The sequence below is a fragment of the Oncorhynchus clarkii genome, chromosome 7, assembly GCF_045791955.1.
Source record: "Oncorhynchus clarkii lewisi isolate Uvic-CL-2024 chromosome 7, UVic_Ocla_1.0, whole genome shotgun sequence".
In the NCBI taxonomy this organism is placed as follows: Eukaryota; Metazoa; Chordata; class Actinopteri; order Salmoniformes; family Salmonidae; genus Oncorhynchus; species Oncorhynchus clarkii.
In genome coordinates, this window is record NC_092153.1 from 60,634,292 (window position 1) to 60,652,727 (window position 18,436).

Here is an 18,436-nt window from a genome sequence, read left to right on the forward strand (position 1 = left end):
GTGCTTAGGGTCATTGTCTTGTTGGAAGGGGAACCTTCGCCCCAGTCCGAGGTCCCGAGTACTCTGGAGCAGATTTTCATCAAAGAGCTCTCTGTACTTTACTCCGTTCATCTTTCCCTCGATCCTGACTAGTCTCCCAGTCCCTGCTGCTGAAAAACTTCCCCACAGCATGATGCTGCCACCACCATTATTCACCGTAGGGATGGTGCCAGGTTTCCTCTAGATGTGACGATTGGCATTCAGGCCAAATAGTTCAATCTTGGTTTCATCAGACCAGAAAATCTTGTTTCTCATAGTCAGAGTCTTTTAGGTGCCTTTTGGCAAACTCCAAGCGGGCTGTCATTGCTCAATTTGGTCAGGCGGCCAGTTCTGGGAAGAGTCTTGGTTGTTCCAAACCACTTCCATTTAAGAATGATGGAGGCCACTGTGTTCTTGGGGTCCTTCAATGCCGCAGAAATGTTTTGGTACCTTTTCCCAGATCTGTGCCTTGACACAATCCTGTCTCTGAGCTCTACTGACAATTCCTGTGACCTCTAGGCTTGGTTTTTGCTCTGACATGCACTGTCAACTGTGGGACCTTATATAGACAGGTGTGTGTCTTTCCAAATAATATCCAATCAATTTAATTTACCCCAGGTGGACTCCAATCAAGTAGAAACATCTCAAGGATGATCAATGGAAAAAGGATGCACCCGAGCTCAATTTCGAGTCTCATAGCAAGGGGTCTGAATACTTATGTAAATAAGGTATCTTTTTTATTTTAAAAAAATCCTGTTTTCACTTTGTCATTATGGGGTATTGTGTGTAGATTGATGAAGAAAAAAATGATTTAATCCATTTGAGAATAAGGTCGTAACGTATAAAAATGTGGAAAAAGTAAAGGGGTCTGAATACTTTCTGAATGCACTGTGTATATATACTGTATATAGTGTACTACCTGTAGGAGAGGCTGTACAGGTGCCTCTGTTCTGGCAGTAGTCCCTGCACTGGTCCACCTCACACTTGTCTCCTCCAAAGTTGGGCTGGCAGCGACACTTGGGCTGCTTCCTGGCGTTGAGGAAACAACTGCCTTCGTTCAGACACTGAACATTACATGTACCACTGGGAGGAGCTGGGGGAGGAGAGGAGAGATGGGGGTGAGTGTGTGTATAATTATAGGCAGAGATGAGTGTGGATGTATGAGTGTGTGTACTCAGACAATGCAATACATGTTGAATATAACAGTTTAGGTCTAAGGGTGTTAGTGTATACTCACAAATAGGGGAGAGTGTAGGAGTAGAGAGCTCCACACAGGTGCCGTTGTCCAGAGTGTGTCCATTTGGACAGGTACAGACTGGACCACTGGGGCTCAGCAGACACAACCACTCACACTTCTTCCTGTCACATGGGTTGGTCACTGACAGACAGAGGCCACACACATTAACCAAGTGATACAGTGATACTGGTCTGTAAGACTATCCATCATCTGTATCTGAGACCATTCACCAAACACCTGAGTCTAACTTGAGATCCTTGCAAGCCAGTCAGTTACATTGAGAGAGCAGTTGGCTATTAAAATCTACTAGCAGTATAAAGGGACTGTGAAAGTCAATGCACCAGTATGCATCTACAGTATATGTATTTGTTAGTGAAGAATATGCATGCATCATGTCCAGTTTGGCCGGCGATGTCCACTCACTCTCTGGCTGTTTGTTGCGGTGGTAGAGCACAATGTCTGTGGCGTGGTTCATTCCTGTGGTCAGGTTCTCCATGAGGCCTTTGCCATATTTGTTGACCCGGAACACAAAGTTGTTGATGTAGGTGACGCCATAGATGTAGTCCTCAAACACGTCAATACTGAATGGGTGGTGGAGCTCTGGAACAAACAAGACAGAAAACACCACAGCTCAGACCAACTCTATACCACTTAGATAGCCTATAGGCTATGCTAAAATACATGATTTTTAACTTGCTGAGGATATCTATATTTTTTATTGTTCTGATGCCAGGAGAAGACTTCACATCCACAAATGGGCCCACTTATCTAAAACCAGAACATGATTCTGTGGCTTAGCCATGTCAGGCGAGGTCTTCAGACCCAGACCAGAGCAGGTCACTCAACTGTTCTTTATGCTGGTCACAGCCACCACCGGGTCGCTGCCATTCAACCTCACACCTCCTATCACTGACAGCTTAGCATCGGCCCAGTATAGACGCTCGTTGAAGTAATCCACCGCCAGGCCTGGAGAGAGGGGGAGGGAGGAGAGAGGGAGGGGGACAGAGAGAGAGAGAGAGAGCGCACAAGAGCAAGAGAGGGGAGAGAGGAGGAGGGAGGGAGAGAGAGGGAGGGGGAGCGAGAGAGTTGGGAGAGAGAAAGGGAGGGAGAGAGTTGGGAGAGAGAAAGGGAGGGAGAGAGTTGGGAGAGAGAAAGGGAGGGAGAGAGTTGGGAGAGAGAAAGGGAGGGAGAGAGTTGGGAGAGAGAAAGGGAGGGAGAGAGTTGGGAGAGAGAAAGGGAGGGAGAGAGTTGGGAGAGAGAAAGGGAGGGAGAGAGTTGGGAGAGAGGGAGAGAAAGGGAGGGAGGGAGAGAAAGGGAGGGGGGGAGGGAGAGAAAGGGAGGGAGAGAAAGGGAGGGAGGGAGGGAGGGAGGGAGGGAGGGAGGGAGGGAGAGGGGAGGGAGGGAGGGAGGGAGGGAGGGAGGGAGGGAGGGAGGGAGGGAGGGAGAGAGAGAGAGAGAGAGAGAGAGAGAGGGGGAGCAGGGAGAGAGAGGGAGGGAGCAGGGGGAGCAGGGAGAGAGAGAGAGAGGGAGGGAACAGGGAGAGTGAGAGCAGTCATTGAGACATGTCAGTTGAGGCTAAGCCTATTGAGGGAAACAAAGCTCAATACAACACATCAACTAATTTGTGGAAGGATGGAGCTGTCAATCAGCCTGTAAAATGTGTGTGTATTTGTGTGCGTGTGTGTGCATGGTCTGTGTGTGCTCGCACGTGCGTGTTACCTGTTGGCCACTGGATGTTGTCCTGTACCAGTGTCTCTCTCATGGTTCCGTCCATGGCAGCAGTCTCAATCTTAGGGTGGTTTCCCCAGTCAGCCCAGTACATGGTCCTTACGGGTACACAGGGTCAACAACCGGTTAAATAAATATCTACTTTATGTACAATTGATTTGTCACTGTAAAACTCTTTCCATCTTGAATTATCATTTAAATACAGCATCAAAACAAGGATGTGTTTTAGTACTCAGGAATTCTCTACCAGATCCATCTATTTCCACACTCCAGACTGCTCTCCCACCCCCACTGTCCTCCCCTCCCCAGACTCACCCTCTTTGGGGGTCCACTACGATGGCATAGGGCTCATCGATCATGCCGGATACAAGGGTCTTGCGGTGTTTGCCTGATATCTGGGCCACCTCGATCACATCCCGACCAGAGTCTGTCCAGTAGATGTTCCCTGCCACCCAGTCCACGGCGATGCCACGGGGCATCTTCAGACCGGGGATCTGAACACAAGGAGAGGGGGAGAATGGGGAGTTAAATCATTGTGTGACACAGGACATGGCACACAAGCAGTCAGACAGACACAGGGATACAGATGCACACACACTTACTTTTAAAAACCCAGCTCGGCTACAACTGATATCTGAGCTGCGCGCTCGCTCGCGCGCAAACACACACACACACACACCTCCAGGTTGGTGACTCTGGAGTCACTCTGGCGGCGGTTGCGGTTGTTGTTAGGTGAGGAGGATGAGGATGGCAGCTCGTAGGAGGAGATTCTGCCCGTGTGCCAGTTGGTCCAGTAGAAGCGGTTGGTCTTGACGTGCATGTCCATGGCGTCAATGCGCACGTTGGCATCGCCCTGGAAAGCCTGCTCGTAGCGCCAGTTGGGTATGCCAGGGTCCAGACTGCGGATCTCATTGTCGTCGGCGATGTAGAGCACCTGTCTCAGGTCTGGGAGGACACAGGAAGTGAGATCACAGCCTGAGCTAGGACATCACCTCTGATTTATGGTTAAGACTCACTGTTAGGTTCGAAACAAACAGACTAAAAACTCAAAATGGGATGACTAGAAAAAGCTCAAACCAAGTTTCTTCACCACCTCGGTCAAACAGTCATTGTAGTGGGCCCCTCTATCCCAGAGGTTTCCTCTCACTTCATCTGTTCACTTCACCTCGAGCCTAGTTCCGCAGCTGGCCTGCCTTAAAGACTAACTAAACCGTTGCCCTTTGCCTCCCTCCTTAGGAACAGGATATGAACTTTCTGCACTTCCCTTGGTCTCACTCAGTACCTTTACATACACACATTGACCCAACATATACATTCCTTAAACATCAATACGTTCTAGTCTGGTAACATGAATAAGTATATTTAAAGCTAGAATCCAACAATACAATTTTCTTGCGTCGTTAAAAGCTACTTCGCGCACACACACACACACACACACACACACACACACACTTTAGACTATATAACCACTCATCCTGACACAGGCTTCAAACAGACAAAAACAGACAGGTTTCTAAAGACAGAGAAGCAGTGACTAACTGATTCACTGGTATTACTGATCCGAGCAGTACTCACTGTCAGCCTTGCAGCTGTCGTTGATCCTGGTGAAGTACTTGTGGCAGCTGCACTTGTGGGAGCCCTTGGTGTTGTTGCAGGTGTGGGAACACACTCCAAACTGCTTACACTCATTCTTATCTGAGAACAAACACCCAGCAAAATAATTCAGGTTACAGATCACTAGACTACACCAGACGTACAGTAACAGAGTGTATTTGGACCAGTGCTGTGGTGCTATAATGTACCTTCACATCTGTTGTTGCCTGTGGTCTGGAAGCCAAGTTTGCAGGCGCAGAAGGCTTCAGAGCCGTTCACCACACAATGGGCCTCATAACCATCGCCACACACTGTCCTGTTACTGCGGCAGTCATTCAGGGCAGAGTCTGAATAGGACGAGACAGGATAAAGAGTTAGACTTACAGACAATTGCATGTACACACAGAGACAGAGACAGACAGGACCGACACCACACGCACACTTCTCTTGTGTGCCGAGATGACACACACCTTTCTTGTTGCAGCCGATCTCGTCAGAGCCGTAGTCCTCACAGTTGTTGAAGTAGTCACAGCGCAGGTTGGAGCTGATGCAGCGGCCGTTGGAGCACTGGAACTCATCCTTCTGACAGACTGGCGTGGTAGGAGGAGTCTCTGGAGGTACAGGGGACATTATGTTAAGTCCATAACCATCCAGTCAACTCCTTAACTCTATTGTAAAAGTCAACTCCATAACTCTCTACCACTAGAAACAAACTCACGACAGTTGGTCTCATCACTGTTGTCCCCGCAGTTGTCAACACTGTCACAGCGCCTGGCTAATGGCAGGCAGACACGGTCGTTGTGGCAGCGGAACTGCCTTGTGGGAGGGCACTGGAATTTCGCTGAGGGATAGAAAGCGAGTTAGAGGAGGAGAGCAGAGATGACAGATGTTAGGTAGGAGTTGAAAGATCCTCAGGGAAAGTGTTCTGTTATTGATGTCAGGGGTAATGGTGGGCTCACTGCAATCATCTGGGTTCTCATCAGAGTTGTTTCCACAGTCGTCTTCTCCGTCACACTTCCAGGCCAGGGGTTTACACAGAGTGTTGTTACACTGGAACTCATCCAGGGGGCAGTGTCTACCCACTGAGACAGAGAAGAGAAAGAGTTACTTTTCTCTATGAAACCCACATCTTGTACTTAATGAACATCATAAGTACAGTACAATAATGTTTGTGTATAATGAATGAAGTTGTATTTTCATGTAAAATCTCCTGTTAGCAACCCATCCCTTATAGGATTAACTGACACAAACAAACATTACAATTTTGTATTTTGTATTTTACTAGGCAGGTCAGTTAAGAACACATTCTTTTTCTCAATGACGGCCAGGAACAGTGGGTTAACTGCCTTGTTCAGGGGCAGAACAACATATTTGTACCTTGTCAGCTCTGGGATTTGAACTTGCAACCTTTTGATTACTAGTCCAACGCTCTAACCACTAGGCTACCCTGCCACCCCAGACTGTATGGATGGACAATAATTCAGTGATAATTCTCCAGTGTAAGTGTTTGTGTGTGAAACTCACCTCCGATGTCACACTTCTCCTCGTCACTGCCGTCCATACAGTCAGGGTCTGCGTCACAGCGCCAGCGGATGGGGATACAGTGGCTGTTCTTACACTGGAACTGATCACTGTCACACTTCACATCACAGCCATTCTGCAACAGGACACACAGGACATCATTATTATTATCATCATCATCATATCACTCTGATTCAGAAGGGTTAGGTTAAATACAGAGGGCTAATTTTGGGTGAATGCAGTCAGTTGTGCAACTGACTAGGTTTGCCCCTTTCCCTTAATATGTTACTCTAATGACAATGCCATTCATGTGTAAAGGAACAAACCTCTATTGTCCATTAATGTATTCATTGTGACAATGAGCTAGGACTTGTAGGATGGCAGTGATTATTCACCACTAAGCTTTAACAAGAGAGCATGGAGCAGTGAGGGACTTTTCCCTTTCCATTCATTTGATGTGTGTAATTTTCCATTATTTTCAATAATGGTTTGTGTCACAGTACCTCGTCTGATCCATCAGCACAGTCATGGTCTCCATCACACGTCCACCTCCCGGCGATGCAGCGACTGTTTGTACAGGAAAACTCACTCTCTGAACACTGCCTCGGCACTGGAGGGAGAGAGGAGATGTGAGGAGAGAAGGAGGAGGGGAGATGAAGGGTTGTGGGAAAGAATAAGAACTTCCAGACACAGACATATCACAGAAAGTCATGAGGGTAAATGGCTGTAACGATGGGGGAAAAGACTGGTAAAGGGACAAATGAAGGATTGGGGAATGGGGATGGGAGTACAATGGGTCACATGGTACAGCAAGGGTCTAGAAGGCTAGTAGGATTGGGTAGGATCTTGGAATCTGGATAGAGTAAGTCCACTTTTTAAGATACGAGGCAGGGAGGATAGTTACTTTTTAAATGTTTTGTATATCTATTTTTCCTGATGGGTATAGGAGGGATAGTTACTGTAGGAAGACGTTTGGGTAGATTGGGGGGAGGTCAGAGGTAGGTTGGGGGTTTTGGGGTGTTCGTGCTGATAGTGAAGAGACCTACCGCTAACCCACGTCAGCAGGCCAGTGTGAAATGCAGAATAAACATGAGATGAGGTGTGCAAATGGTCACAAAGTAAATCAAAGCAAAGCTAATCTTGACCGTGCAGTGCAGTTGAGAGAACACACATACACAATCAACTATTTATCCTTTACAAACTATTCAATTATCTGTTAATGGGAACCTATGTGGCTGAAACCATTCAGTGAAAGAAAGTCTTTCCAGATGAAGGCAGATGTACTATACACCTATTCTGTAGCTCTTATCTACCCATAATGATAAGGGACATGAGGCAGGAACACTAGCGATAGCCCTGGCATCAAATACATGAAGGGGAGCCTAAAGGCAGGATAGAGGGGACCTACCACATTTGTCCTCATCAGAGTGGTCTCCACAGTCGTTGTCATAGTCACACTGCCAGCGACCAGGGACACAACGGTTGTTCTTACAGCGGAACTGGTACGGCTCACACGTCCTCTCTTCTGAGGACACAACAAATACCGTCAGAGTAGGAAGGAATTATATCAGACATTGTAATAATAGACAATTATGTAAAACACAGAACACAAAAGATGCTTGGGAATCTCTCCATTCATTTCGGTCCCCCCCATCCCTCCTGCGTCTTAATGTCTCTACCCCATCCCTCTCTCCATCACTCACCACACTCCTCCTTGGGTTCGTCTGATCCGTCTCCACAGTCATCCTCTCCGTCACACTTCCATCGGGCCGGGATGCAGCGACCAGAGTCCTTACAGCGGAACTCATCCACTCCACACGTCATCTGGGCTGGGGAGGGAGGGGGAGCGAGAGATATCGGGGGGTGTTAGATATCATAGAATAAAAGCAGGGAGGTAGAAAGAGGGAGGGACAGTGGTCAAAAACTGTAGAGAAGATGTTGCAAATTTACAACAAATTTCCTGCAATTGTACACATTTTTCCATAGTGTGGAGAGAACTGATTGTTACTTTTAATAAGATATCTGATTCAACCGTAAACTACAAATTTAGATAGATTGCTAGACTAATTTACTACTAAAAAATATATATATAGCTGGCAAGGGCTAATTGAGTGACTGTCAGTGACTGATATAAGAGAAAAACTGCACAACCAAATTTCAAAATTGTACTATTCTAACTCTCAACAGTAAGTCCATCCGGACCTTTGCCACATTTGCATGACCGGACCTTGTTAAATAGTACTCAAATTCACCTGCTATAAAAAAAAAAAATAAGGAAGAGGAATCAAGGAGAAGGGAGAAAGAGAGCGATGTTAGATGTCACAGTAGACTGGGCCCTTACTGCAGTTGGCAGGCTCATCAGATCCATCCACACAGTCATTGTCCCTGTCACACACCCAGACACGAGGGATACAGCGCTTGGTGATGGCACACTGGAACTGGTTAGGAGCACACGTCACATCCGCTACGGGGGACAGAAGAGAAGAGACAGTCACTTACCAATATCCGTACATGATGCATGGCTTTTTCTCCTAGTCTCCAAGTCTTTGTAAACATAGATTTTAAATAATTATACATTTAATTTCAATGTGCGTAGAACATATAGTTTGAAACGAACACGAAACCCGGATGTAAATAGACTAGAAGTTGATGCAGTACACTATAGCTTGGATATCCTCCTTATTCAGGGTTAAAGCAAAACAAACCCCATGACTGAACCTGAAGTGGATCTCAGATGGATTGTCTGGGGCTAAGTTAACCTCCCCTTTCATGTAAGAAAGTCATCATTCTTTTAAGGAAAGAGGGAATTCATCATGCTTTTAGGGATATAATTTTGTACATGTATTAAATTGCGAGTTTGACTAATTCCAATCCCTTGCTCAGGGTCCTCCCCATGATATGTTTTATGAAGAAGGACTGAGAAGCTCAGTTAAAGTACACTACATGACCAAACATATGTTGACACCTGCTCGTCAAACATCTCATTCCAAAATCATGGGCTTAATATGGAGTTGGACCCCCCTTTGCTGCTATAACAGCATTCACTCTTCTGGGAAGTCTTTCCATTAGATGTTGGAACATTGCTGCGGGGACTTGCTTCCATTCAACCACAACAGCATTAGTGAGAGCTAGAGCAGTCCCATTCTGTGAGCTTGTGTGGCCTACAACTTTGTGGTTGAGCCATTATTGCTCCTAGATGTTTCCACTTTACAATAACAGCACTTACAATTGACTGAGGCAGCTGTAGCGGGGCAAAAATGTTACAAACTAACTTGTTGGAAAGGTTGCATCCTATGACAGTGCCACGTTGACAGTCACTGAGCTCTTCAGTAAGGTCGTTCTACTGCCAATATTTGTCTATCAAGATTGCATGGCTATGTGCTCGATTTATACCCCTGTCAGCATACATACATAAATAAAATATATATGGGGTGGATAATTACATTGATGGAAGCTACAATCCGCAATATTAAAACTGATCTACCCCCTAAAAATGAGAAAACAACCTCTCCAGAATCCATATGACGGAAATCCGTTGCAGTGACGGAGAACTTTAACACCTGTACATATTCCCTCTTTTTAACCTCTTCATACTAGTCAATACTATAGTCAAGGCAGTCTACTCACGACACTCTTTCTCGTCCTCTCCCTCTCCACAGTTATCCTGGCCATTACAGCGGAAGATCCCTGGGATACAGCGGCTGGGGTGGCTACACTTAAACTGACTGGGCAGACACACGTGGATGTCACAGTTGGTCTCGTCAGAGTTGTCCTGGCAGTCGTTGTCTCCGTCACAGATGTATGCTGGGTTGGTACAGATGCCTGTACCACACTGGAACTGGCCGGGCCTGCACAGCTACAGGGGATACCAATACAGCATCAGTCAACCAGGATTGTAGTACAGTGCAGCTATGATAGTTAGTGTTCATGGACTAGGACTGTCTGTCACTCACGGCATTCAGCAGGCTCGTCTGACCGGTCCCCACAATCATCCTCTGTGTCACACTTCCACCAGAACGGAATGCACTTGTCGTTCTTACACACAAACTGCAGAGAAAGAGAGAAGAAGAGACGGATAGAGAATGGGAAAAGCAAGAGGGACCGAGGAAGAAAGAGACGGTGGAGGAAGAGAGGAAAGATTCATTCTAAGCACAACACACAACATCATGAAACAGCTAAGAGACAAGTTAGTTAAACTCACCTGGCTGGCGGTGCAGTTGGACATACACTGCCTCCCATCACTAGCCAGGTAGAAGTTAGTGGGACAGGAACACTTGTACCCCCCACCAGGCGACAGCAGGCACAGGTTACTGCATCCTCCGTTGTTTGTCTGACACGGGTGGTTGGCCACTATGGGTTAACCAAACACACACACACACACACACACAATAGGCCCAGGTCAGGGGAGTGCAGGCACACGTTGATACATGACGAGGTGTTCAGGTGGCGGTAACAGTAGACTTACTCATACCCTCTGGTGGCGGTAACAGTAGACTTACTCATACCCTCTGGTGGCGGTAACAGTAGACTTACTCATAGCCTCTGGCTGGCGGTAACAGTAGACTTACTCATACCCTCTGGTGGCGGTAACAGTAGACTTACTCATACCCTCTGGCTGGCGGTAACAGTAGACTTACTCATACCCTCTGGCTGGCGGTAGCAGTAGACTTACTCATACCCTCTGGTGGCGGTAACAGTAGACTTACTCATACCCTCTGGCTGGCGATAACAGTAGACTTACTCATACCCTCTGGCTGGCGGTAACAGTAGACTTACTCATACCCTCTGGCTGGCGATAACAGTAGACTTACTCATACCCTCTGGCTGGCGGTAACAGTAGACTTACTCATACCCTCTGGCTGGCGGTAACAGTAGACTTACTCATACCCTCTGGCTGGCGGTAACAGTAGACTTACTCATACCCTCTGGCTGGCGGTAACAGTAGACTTACTCATACCCTCTGGCTGGCGGTAACAGTAGACTTACTCATACCCTCTGGCTGGCGGTAACAGTAGACTTACTCATACCCTCTGGCTGGCGGTAACAGTAGACTTACTCATACCCTCTGGCTGGCGGTAAGGGTGGTAGATGTGGACGTCCATGGGCCGGTGGAGAGTGCTGATCAGCATCGTCTTGTTGGTGCCCTGGGTCTTGTGACACCTGTTGATGGACTTGGTCTCCCAGTCGGTCCAGTAGATGTACTCCTCAAACAGAGTCATGGCAAAGATGTGGGGGATGTCCTGGCGCAGCACTGCAGGGTGGGGAAACACACAGAGAAACAGACACGTCAGAAACAAGCAGCAAGTCTGCCAACAGTGATGTATTTACTGATGAGAATGTGTGGTGTGTATAGTGTATGTGAGTTCTGTTTAATGTGTGTGTTGTAATATCAATATATGTATCAAAAGATGTGTGTATGATATTGTGTGTGAGACAGAGTGTGTTACCAGTGTGTCTGTTGGTTCCGTCCAGGCTGGCGAACTCGATGTAGTCCTCTCTGGCATCGGCCCAGTAGATGCGGTCGTTGATGAAGTCCAGAGTGAGGCCGTTGGGCCAGGTGATCCTGTCCTCTACAATCACAGTCCTGTTGGAGCCGTCCATCCTGATCCTCCCTATGTGGGGGTTGTCACCCCAGTCTGACCAGTACAGGTACCTGGTAGGGACACAGCTCAGTGTGAGGCTTCAGAACCACTCAGAACACCCATGCGAGTGGTCATAATATCACACTAAATGTTCAGCAAAGTGAGGATCAATGCCATTCTCTCTTGTACTAAAATAATCAACCCTATATACTCAACATTTGAAACGCTATAGTCAATATTTAAGCAGCACTCATCAATGAGAAATATTCAAGGAATTGAACCTGTTCCCGCTTCTTATTTGTAGTTATGTTTATGTTCATACCCGTTTCGTACGTCGACCGCCACAGCGCGTGGTTCCCTCAGACCGGTGTTGACCAGGACTGTCCGGTAGGCCCCAGTCAGCTTGGACACCTCAATGGTGTCCCGCCCCTTATCACACCAGTACAGGTTCCCTCCCACCCAATCAACAGCTAGACCATCAGGGTTGCTGAGAGATGTGCGGTGAAGGACCTTCCAAAGAGCCAATCAGAAGTCCTGGTTAAGTTCCTTTCGACCAAATGTACCAATCAAATGTTGTATATTTCTAAGACGTCAAAAAGGTCATGGACCCACACTGACCTGTACATCGCTGCCGTTGATGTGCATGCGTCGTATCATGCTGCCCTGAGTGGTCACGTCTGTCCAGTAGATCATCTGTTGTCTGTAGTCAAAGTCCAGCGCCACGGCATTGTTCAGACCCTAATGCAGATACATACAATGGGAGAGAAGTGATCAATTTAGCGTGATGGTCAAAGGGTACAATGGTTTATTTTAATCTGTTTGTAAGTAAGAGGTGTTGAGGCTTCAGTCTCACCTGTTTGAGCAGGGTGTAGTTGGAACCATCCAGGTTGAGTTTCCTCAAGTAGTAACGATTGGCAAAGATCAGGAAGGGCTCCTCCTCTGGACAAAATATATATTTTTATGTAGATTAGGTCAACAAGCTCAAACTGAGTCCCTATTCACCCATGCATGCAGCTTATTCATTAAGATGTGGTTGGTTCCGTGGGTAGAGCTCTATGGTGCAACCAACATACACCCCTTCAGATCTTAAACCCCCCCATACACCCCTTCAGAGCTTAACCCTCCATACACCCCTTCAGAGCTTAACCCTCCATACACCCCTTCAGAGCTTAACCCTCCATACACCCCTTCAGAGCTTAACCCCCCCCATACACCCCTTCAGATCTTAACCCTCCATACACCCCTTCAGAGCGTAACCCCCCCATACACCCCTTCAGATCTTAACCCCCCCATACACCCCTTCAGATCCTAACCCCCCATACACCCCTTCAGAGCTTAACCCCTCATACACCCCTCCAGAGCTTAACCCCTCCAGAGCTTAACCCCTCATACACCCCTCCAGAGCTTAACCCCTCATACACCCCTCCAGAGCTTAACCCCTCATACACCCCTCCAGGTCTTACACCCCTTTAGATCTTAACCCCCCATACAGCCCTTTAGAGCTTAACCCCCCATACAGCCCTTCAGAGCGTAACCCCGCATGCACCCCATACACCCCTTCAGATCTTAACCTCCCATTTCACCCCTCTAGGTCTTAACCCCCTATACACCCCATCAGATCTTAACCCCCCCATACAACCCATCAGATCTTAACCCCCACATACAACCCATCAGATCTTAACCCCACATACAGTGGGGCAAAAGAGTATTTAGTCAGCTGACAATTGTGCAAGTTCTCCCACTTAAAAAGATGAGAGGCCTGTAATTTTCATCATAGGTACACTTCAACTATGACAGACAAAATTAGGGGGAAAAAAAATCCAGAAAATCACATTGTAGGATTTTAAATGAATTTATTTGCAAATTATGGTGGAAAATAAGTATTTGGTCAATAACAAAGGTTTCTCAATACTTTGTTATATACCCTTTGTTGGCAATGACAGAGGTCAAATGTTTTCTGTAAGTCTTCACAAGGTTTTCACACACTGTTGCTGGTATTTTGGCCCATTCCTCCATGCAGATCTCCTCTAGAGCAGTGATGTTTTGGGGCTGTTGCTGGGCAACACGGACTTTCAACCCCCTCCAAAGATTTTCTATGGGGTTGAGATCTGGAGACTGGCTAGGCCACTCCAGGACCTTGAAATACTTCTTACGAAGCCACTCCTTCGTTGACCGGGCGGTGTGTTTGGGATCATCATTGTCATGCTGAAAGACCCAGCCACGTTTCATCTTCAATGCCCTTGCTGATGGAAGGAGGTTTTCACTCAAAATCTCACGATACATGGCCCCATTCATTCTTTCCTTTACATGGATCAGTCGTCCTGGTCCCTTTACAGAAAAACAGCCCCAAAGCATGATGTTTCCACCCCCATGCTTCACAGCAGGTATGGTTGGCAGGTATGGCATCTTTGGATGCAACTCAACATTCTTTGTCCTCCAAACACAATGAGTTGAGTTTTTACCAAAAAGTTATATTTTGGTTTCATCGGACCATATGACATCCTCCCAATCTTCTTCTGGATTATCCAAATGCTCTCTAGCAAACTTCAGGCGGGCCTGGACATGTACTGGCTTAAGCAGGGGGACACGTCTGGCACTGCAGGATTTGAGTCCCTGGCGGCGTAGTGTGTTACTGATGGTAGGCTTTGTTACTTTGGTCCCAGCTCTCTGGAGGTCATTCACTAGGTCCCCCCGTGTGGTTCTGGGATTTTTGCTCACCGTTCTTGTGATCATTTTGACCCCACGGTGTGAAATCCTTCGTGGAGCCCCAGATCGAGGGAGATTATCAGTGGTCTTGTATGTCTTCCATTTCCTAATTATTGCTCCCACAGTTGATTTCTTCAAACCAAGCTGCTTACCTATTGCAGATTCAGTCTTCCCAGCCTGGTGCAGGTCTACAATTTTGTTTCTGGTGTCCTTTGACAGCTCTTTGGTCTTGGCCATAGTGGAGTTTGGAGTGTGACTGTTTGAGGTTGTGGACAGGTGTCTTTTATACTGATAACAAGTTCAAACAGGTGCCATTAATACAGGTAACGAGTGGAGGACAGAGGAGCCTCTTAAAGAAGAAGTTACAGGTCTGTGAGAGCCAGAAATCTTGCTTGTTTGTAAGTGACCAAATACTTATTTTCCACCATAATTTGCAAATACATTAATTAAAAATCCTACAATGTGATTTTCTGGATTTTTTTTCTCGTTTTGTCTGTCATAGTTGAAGTGTACCTATGATGAAAATTACAGGCCTCTCTCATCTTTTTAAGTGGGAGAACTTGCACAATTGGTGGCTGACTAAATACTTTTTTGCCCCACTGTACACCCCTTCAGATCTTAACCCCACATACACCCCTCCCCCTCCAGGTCTTACCGGAGGTGGACTTGCAGATGGTGGGGTTGCTGGGGCTGAGCTGGAAGCCCTCCACACAGAGACAGTGGAAGGATCCGCGGGTGTTGATGCAGCGCTGGGTGCAGGGGTAGCTGGTCGTACACTCGTCTATGTCCACGCACGTCTTCCCATCATCCTTCAGGCGGAAGCCAGGATGGCATCTGCACTGCACAGTCACACAGGAGTGGAGAGGACAGGTAAAGGCTGTGTGTACTAATTCACAGTTGTTAACCTTTCGGTCAAAAATTGTGACATAGTTAACAGTATAAATCGTAACAACAAATAGGTGCATCCTTACCTTGAAGCCTATCTTGAGGTCCTCACAGAGCTGAGAGCAGCCGCTGAGCTTACTGTTCAGACACTCATTGATGAAGCAGTTGAGCTCGTCAGTGCCGTCACCGCAGTCATCATTACGGTCACACAACAGCGTCTCGTTGACACAGTTCCCGTTGCCACAGGCGTACGCCGTGTCATTACACTTCTTCTCTGTTTCGGGAGAGGGGTTGGAGGAGAGGTGGAAGGACGGTCGGTCAGAAGGAGAATGAATAGTGAGTGAATATCTAAGGACGAGGGGACTTGGTCTACATCTGATTTAGCAATTTAGAAGAGATTTAGTAAATCCCTTAAAATCCCTTGCAAATAGTGGGCTGAGAAGGAGATATCTTAGCCCCTAGAGCAAATAGACAGTAAGCACCATCTGTGTGTATGTGTCTTTCTAACCTGGGCCGTTGCAGCGGGGGTTTTTAGGGGCTTCGTCAGATTGGTCGTGACAGTCGAACTCTCCATCACACTCCCAGGAGCTCTGGATGAGGCAACGGCCGTTGGCACAACGGAACTCATTGGGCCCACACTTAGGGTACTCTGGAAGGACAAAGATTAGGTTACTTCCTATGATAACAACAGTTAATTCACTCATAGGGTACTAAGGAGAATGCAGAGGTTACTTAATACGATAAAAACAGAACATTCACTCTAAATGTTAAAGACTAGAAATTATAATATATGAGACAGGTTACACTGGGACAACGAGAGTCAAGGGTCAAGAGTCAACACACCACACTCCAGGAACTCGTCAGAGCTGTCACTGCAGTCATTGTCATGGTCACACACAAAGTGCTTGGGGATGCACTCTCTGTTTTGGCACATGAACTCATTCGCATCACAGGTGTTGTTGAACACTGACACACAGACAGACAGACAGAGGGACAGTCAGTCAATAAGGACCTGCATTGTGAAAATAATCTGTATAACAAGTAATGATTTAATGATGATTTGCACAAGACTTTGCATAGGACATACTTCCATAGGTAAGCATCGATCAGGTATCAGTAATAATCCATTCCTCGGACTGATCCATCACTCACCACATCCAGCCTTGACACTCTCATCCACCCCGTCAGGACAGTCCTTGTCCCCGTCACACTTCCAGTGCTGGGGAACACACACATGAGAGCCAGGACACTGGAAGGCATGTGGACTACACGTCATATTCTCTGTCAGGAAAGAGGCAAGTGGGGAGGAGGGGAGAGTTTTGAGTGCATTTGTTTTGAATTAGTCTAGTATTTCCACTCTGCCTTTTTCCACATAAGTGTCCTCCCTGTTTAATAGTGAGAGGTTGCGTGTGTGACGTGAATGACACTCACTGCACTTGCCGTCCTCGTCAGTCCCGTCACCACAGTCGTCAGCGCCGTCACATACCCAGCGGTTGGGGATACAGCGGTGGTTACCGCACTGAAACTGGCTGGCCGAGCAAAACTTATCTAAAGGAAAGAGCACGAGCAGAGGGTGGTGTGATGGAGAGAAAGAAAGTCCCTCAGAAATGGCTGAATATTAGCAGTGAATCCAGTAAAAAGGCAGCTGAGTTGAACTGACAACAGTGGGCCTCGTCAGCGCCGTTCTCACAGTCGTTCTCCTTGTCACAGGTCCAGCTCATAGGGATACAGCGACCACTGGGACACGCAAAGAATGGAGCAGAGCACTTGGTCTTCCTCCGGTCTGTTGGACAAACAGACAGTGGTTAATATAGTAATATTAAAGTAGATTGGCACTAAATAAAGAGATGTATGAAACGCACGGCAAGAGTAGCACATTTGTAATAGATTGCCATGTTTGTCTTGTTTACTGAAAGTTATATTTTTCTAATTTTGCAGTAGTATAACTTCCGTCCCTCTTTACTTTTCATACTTATCTTGTATTTGAAAGAGTTTAATAGATGCAACACATGCTGTTTGTTAATGGCTGTGTTTTCTCTTTCAGGCTGATACAAAGAGACTCATCTATGCTTTTATTACAAGCAGGCTTGACTACTGTAATGCTCTCCTGTCTGGTCTACATACAGAATGCTGCAGCACGGGTACTGACCAAGACCAGAGAGCACACATTACACCGGTTTCAAGGTCTCTGCATTGGCTGCCTGTGAGTTTTCATTCTAAGATTATTCTATTGGTTTTTAAATCAATCCACGATTGTGCACCCCAATACATGTCAGACATGCTTTTAAGTTATGTATCCAGTAGATCCCTCAGGTCCTCTGGCACTGACCTTTTAACTATCTCAAAGCCTAAGACCAAGAGGCAGCCTTTAGTTATTATGCCCCCAGAATAGCCTCCCAGAGAGAACCTGAGGCTGACCTACACTGTGGACATATTTAAAACATCTTTTTAGCCCTGCTTTTCCTTAGTGTGCTTATTAGTCATTCCGTTTTTCTTTGTTGTGTAGTAAATATTGAAAATAGTAAATATTTCAGCTTTTATTTTCATAGTTTTTTTATTAGTTTTTTCCTGTGAAGAACATTGTGTTGCATTCCATGTCTGAAAAGTGCTGTATAAATAAAGCTTGATTTGATTTAGAAGAATGTTTGTGTTTTAATGTACACTCTTGAGTCCAGAAGGACAACACCCAGGAAACATTTTAGATCTTGCAGTTCATTGTGTGTGTGTGTGTTTAAGTGTTTATCTTTGTGTGGGTGTGTGTATGCGTCCACATGTGTATGTTCACCTGGGCAGTTCCTCTCGTCAGAGTAGTCTCCACAGTCGTTGGCTCCGTCACACACCCAGAAGGGGGCGTAACAGAGGCTGGTGAACTCACACTTCTGGAAGATCACACCCTTCACCCCCAGACGGAAGTAGCTGGAACAGTCAGTGGCTGCAGAACAGAGGGCAAAGGTTAAACAGTGAGTCTTGTAAAGTCAGTCTAAAAACAAATCTAGTTCACTAGCTTCAGCATCATATCTAACTAAGGTTACATTATACAGAGCAATCCCGACTGAGGTAGTCTATAGCTAAGTCTGGTTTAGAGTTACATTTGATGTTAGATTTAGTTGAGTCTAGTCTAAAGGTTAGTCTGTGATCTTTCATGAGTTAAGAGTTCATGAGTCAA

The 18,436-nt window shown here is 46.6% G+C and overlaps 1 pseudogene; it reads right to left on the reverse strand.

Annotated features, from left to right (window-relative positions):
- Window positions 1-18,436, reverse strand: part of LOC139412643 (low-density lipoprotein receptor-related protein 1-like) — a 42,067-nt pseudogene that overhangs the window by 11,377 nt on the left and 12,254 nt on the right.